Source organism: Equus asinus, chromosome 20 (genome assembly GCF_041296235.1).
Source record: "Equus asinus isolate D_3611 breed Donkey chromosome 20, EquAss-T2T_v2, whole genome shotgun sequence".
Classification (NCBI taxonomy): domain Eukaryota; kingdom Metazoa; phylum Chordata; class Mammalia; order Perissodactyla; family Equidae; genus Equus; species Equus asinus.
In genome coordinates, this window is record NC_091809.1 from 14,877,598 (window position 1) to 14,882,791 (window position 5,194).

Here is a 5,194-nt window from a genome sequence, read left to right on the forward strand (position 1 = left end):
TGTGTGTGCCCGGCACATAGCGGGCATCCAAGAATACTTTTTTGGGGAGAGGATGTGTGCATAAAGTAGACTTGAGGGTGCACACATCTGGCCATGCTTTCTAGAATGCTGGAGGAGGAAGGGACGTAAGAAACACTCTGGACAAACGCTGGGTGTAGTGCACGCCCTCGCAGAAGACAGTGGGCGAGCTGGATCTCAGGGTCAAGAAGAGAATCCTGGGGTCTAAGAGTCATCTTGTTACTACAAAGCCCGCCTCTCTGCAGAGGAGATGGGAAACACGGGACAACGGAATGCGACGCGTGACCCTGAGTTGGATCCCACCTTGGGAGGAAATGCCATAAAGGACGCTACTGGGATGACTGGTGAAACCGGCATGCGGACTGGGGATCAGAGAGTAGTGTTGTAACAGTTTTAACTTCTTGGTTGTAATCAGTACGTTATGGTCACATAGGAGACTGTCCTGGATCTTGGGGACGCGCGCTGAAGTCGTCAGGAATGAAGGGGCAGCTGCGCGTGCAACTTACATGATTGGAACAGAGACAGACAAAGAGACACGTAGAGAAAGAGATAAAGATGCAGTAAATGTGGCAAAATGTTAACAATCGGGGGTGAATCTACGAAAAGATGATACAGAAGCTCGTTGCAGTATTCTCGCAACTTTTCTTTGGGTTTGATCTTTTTGTTTTGAAATAAAAAGGTTAAAAGAAAAAAATTAACAAACAAAGCGGCCATCCTAGGCTTCATTCCTGTTTCTTCCTCTTCCTTTTGCAGCCAGCTCCTTGCCCCTCCGTTGGACTGTAAAGCTAGGACTGGCCTCTGAGCAGGAGGCAGAATGAAGGAGCTAGACAGTGTCTCAGATGAGCTCCCACAAGTCAATTTATTGAGTACCTACTATGTGTCACTCCCCCATGGGTTTGACTCAACTTTTCCCCAGGCCATCAATGGAGTTACCCCTTGGTTTGGGCATCTCTATGGACAAAAGCTAGGTGCCTTAGCTGACACTCCCAGTTCCCTGGGTGCTCTGCAGGCAGCACACTTGTGAGCTCAAATTCCACAAAATGAGCAGCCTTTCAGGGGACTTTCATACCAGAAAGAGCTCAAGCCAGGACACAAATCTCTCTATTGTCACAATACTATATTTGAGTAGAGTTATATTTTCATGTCTTCATGGTGGGCTGCTGAACTCGTGTATGTGCCCCCATTGCCTAACACAATAAAAATCTATTGAGTAGATAAATGGGTGCAATGTCTCAGAAAGTAAGAGTAGCTATGTTATTGGAAAACTTACAAAGTGCAGACATCGTTTCTAGTGCCATGCCGAGCTGCTTCAGAGCCTGACGCAAAAGAGAAATTCTACAATGTGGATCCTGTCTTTATTTAAAACTCTGATATTTTGTTCATCATGGATTTTTTGCATTAATTTTGAATTCTTAAAACATTGCATTGAAATATTACTTATCTTGACTCCTGAGTCTTTTTGGTGCCCCCTTAAGTTTTTCATGTGCCTCACTCACCATGGTCCTGATTGTTTCCAGCATGCAGTCCACACCATGTCATTAATTCCTCATCACAATGCTCTGAGACGGTGCTACCATGATCACCAATTCACAGCCGAGGAAACTGAGGCACAGAGAGGGTCGACTGTGCTCAAAGTCCCACAGCAGGGAGGAGAAAATCTGGATTTGAACTCAGGTCTCTGTGTTTTTTGGCTCAGAGCCGGCTCAGTAAAGCAAAACAATAAACTGACTTATGAGTTGGGTTTTGGGTCAAGTAACAAAAAGATCTAGGCTGGAGCCCCACCTCTGCCCCAGGCTCCTCAGAGCCCTCCATCACCACGGACCTCAGTTTCCCTATCTGGAACCAGACTTCCATATTCTGAATGTGCCCTGTTTCCCCCAGCACAGTTTACTAGCTTTCTCTCTCCTGATCCAGCAATAGCGCAAGCTTGGGATGGAGAGAAGCAGGTACTGGCCAGGGCTTCTGAGCCAACCCAGAGCTCAGAGACCTAGGAGGGGTTTGGATCAAGTGGGGAAACCCTGGGGCCCACAGTGAGTGTCCCCTCCTCCTCCAGAAAACCCTAACCCAGTTTTTGGGCACATGCCAGACTTTTATTCTGAAGCCGAGGCCACAGCCTATGAGGTAATCTTTGGAGCTGCATTCGAGGCAGAGTCCCATTGGCTGGCTGGCAAAACCCCTCCCCGGGTTCCCGGCGCCCCGCCTTCCCCAATGCCCATAAAAGCGCATGTCCCCGTCTCGGTAGCCACTGGACACCTGCATCTGCCAACAAGACCGGAAGCAGGTGAGGCACACAGGGGAAGGGCCGCAGCCGCGTGGGGGGTGGGGGGAGGGAGGAAGGGTGGTCTGAGGGCCCTGGGGCCCCGGGCATGGGGCTGGTTTGCAGGTCAGCGCATGGACGTCTTCCCAGAAAGTGACAAAGACGGCGAAGTTTGACAGTCTGGAAAGCGGAGACCAGACGGGCTGACTACCTGAGAGGTAAGTTCTGGAGACATGACGCGAGGTGGGGAGCAAGTATGAGTCCTGGTTGCTCCCTCTCCGTGTCTCCCCGCCTTGCCCAGGAAGAGGAAGAAATTCGGGGATTGGGGGGGGTTCCAAAAAGTCAGAGGAACAAAGAGCAGAGGGCAGGGGGTGGGGCGAGCCGGGGTAGAGGGGGAAGGAAGTCAAGTTTTCTTCAGCGCAGAGGCTAGGACCGCCGTCCGCCGGCCGCGGAAGGAAATTGCTATTTTATTTCAGCACCGCGACTCCGGACAGCGCCTCTCGGGGTCCGGGATGGGCCCCGCGATCTGCTTCAGCACCGTGGCTGCGGACAGCTCCTGGCGGAGGCCCGGGGCCCCCGACTTCGTTTCAGCACCCGGACAGCGGACAGCTCCCCGAGGTACCCAGGAGCCCCTGTGCCTTGATGGGTGGTCAGAGGTGCCCGGCGCTTTTGGAGACTTGCCCCTCATGGAATGGATTTTTCCACGAATTATTTTCCAGATAATAAGCAGGCGCGATGAAACCGCACGTAGAAATCTGTAATTCCCAGCAGGTGAGATGTCCAGTCGGTAGGAGTGTGGGTGAATGGGCGCCTGCCAAGATGACACTGTTGTGCTCTTTCCAGACTTCCGTGAGAAGCATTGTGCCAAGCGTTTTGCATAGATTCTATCATGCCATCTGCAATCCTAGGACACGGGTGTTATGATGCCCAGGTGAGAGTTGAGAAAACTGAGACCCAGAGAGGGGCAAGGAATTATTAGCCCAAGGGCTCCCAGCCCAACAGTGAAGCTGCAAGTCAACCCCACATGCAGCCACTCCGAATTCCGTGTTTCTGACATGCCTGGGCCGGGGGGGGGGGGGGGGAGTTGGGGCCTTGGAGATCAGACCCTGCCTCTCTCCAAGAGGACCAGGAATGGAAAACAGGAGGCGGTGGAGAAGCAAGAAGCCCGGGTGTTCCGGCTTGGCTCAGGTGAGGGGAAAGGGCTGCGTGGGACACCTCAGACACAGGCAAAGGGTGGCGCAGAAGACTGGAGCGGTTGTGGTCTAGTGCTGTGTGGAAGACTAGTGATTTTGTTGTTTTGACGTACTATGACAACAAATCACGGCTTCCTCACAGCGTAGGCTCCCGTCGACCTCCACTCAAGACGGACAGGCAAGGGTGTGGGACAGAGGGTCAGAGAGAAATCGCTTCCACCCAGGGGGCGGGTTGGCTAGTTCCGCGGGACAAGGGCAGGGGCGGGAATAAAAAAAGGGCATGCACCCCACGAACACACAGCAATGTGCCACGTGTGGTGTTGGCCATGTCACTCACATGCCCCCACAGGCCTGGAATACAAACTATCTGACTCTGAACCCAGGGCCCTTAACATCTTACTACACTTTCCTGGGGGATCAATGAGGGAGCGGCATTTGAAGTTCTCTCCAGACCAGGATTCTACCGAAACTTTTCAATAAAAGTTCCAGCAGTGATCTTTTTTCTCCCCCCACCCCACCATCAGTTCCAGGGGCCAGTTACAGGACAGCTGTCCACTCGTGCCTGGTAGTTGTGGCATCATCAACGCCCACCCCAAATTCTCTGTGACATCCTAATGAAGTCAGAGACACCACGTCAAGCTCGTTCCAGCCTCAGAGTGCATGCCTTTGCTGTTCCCTCAGCTTGGAATGCTCTGCTCCCCAAGCACCCCAAGGCTCCCTCCGCCTTCTTATCCAAGCCTCAGGTCACCAAGAGAATCTTGTCTCCCCCCTTCCCCCCATAGCAAGTCTATATTACACATTCTCATAGACACGGGAAATCTTCTCTCTGGCACATAGTCCAATTCTTTGGTCTTATCTGTTTACAGGGCTGTCTGTCTCCCCCCACTACACTGTGAGCCCCATGAGGACAGAGACTGTGTTTGTATTTTCCCAGCACTCATGCATGGCCTTGCACACAGCAGGTGCTCAATAAATGTTTGTTGAATCAGTAAAGGCATCAGAGGATAAAACAACGTATCAGTCAATAAAGGAATTGATGGTTTCAGCATGCACATGAAGGTCCTACTTCTTTCTCCTCGACCTCCCCTACAGAGATGCCATAGGGTGATGGTGGCCGCGGGTGGTTATTGGGGAGTATAATTAAATTTGTGGGCACTCAAGGGCCAGCCAGCCAACGAATAGCCCCAGGAGAGAGCCAGGCTCGTTTAATTAGCAATTACGAGGCATTGATTCCTCATTAGTTCCGGCAACCCCGTCTCCCTCCCCAGCCCCAGACAAATGAAATCTTTCTCTCCCCCAGGAGTACTGCCTCAGTGGGTCCATTATCAAGCAGAGAAAATATGATTATAAGACACCTAAACGCCAGAGACTCTTTGTGAATGGGGTGGGGAGAACGGGGTTCAATGTCTGGGTTAAGGCTAATTGTGAGAGATTTTCCAGTATATTTAGAATCGCCCTCTGGGAATGGGAGAGCTATCAGAGAGGAAAAGGCACCAGGATACTGCCCTCTGGGGACCCCAATGAAAGAAGAGATTCTGCTCTGGTATTTCTGTGAAAGTTCCCCCTGGGTGTCTCATAATCACTCAAATTAATAATTTCAAGTTGAACACCCAACCCACCCAACCCTCAGCTTGCACTTCCCGCCACGTCCCCATCAATGTGGCAGCCCCTCCACCTCCCAGGGGCCCTCCCCTCCCCATCCACCCTCCATATTCATCAAGGCAAG

At 51.9% G+C, this 5,194-nt stretch overlaps 1 long non-coding RNA gene across 2 annotated transcripts; it reads left to right on the forward strand.

Moving 5' to 3' along the window:
- The first annotated feature begins 2,192 nt into the window (after positions 1-2,192).
- LOC106832384 (uncharacterized) lies at positions 2,193-4,536 on the forward strand. Of its 2 annotated transcripts, none has more exons than XR_006516154.2 (7): positions 2,193-2,299; positions 2,402-2,493; positions 2,752-2,893; positions 2,995-3,046; positions 3,119-3,206; positions 3,399-3,463; positions 3,993-4,523. It is a non-coding gene; the product is annotated as an uncharacterized lncRNA (long non-coding RNA). The 2 variants fall into 2 exon arrangements; XR_006516155.2 differs by having other exon boundaries at positions 2,215-2,299; positions 2,426-2,493; positions 3,993-4,536.
- The last annotated feature ends 658 nt before the right edge of the window (positions 4,537-5,194 follow it).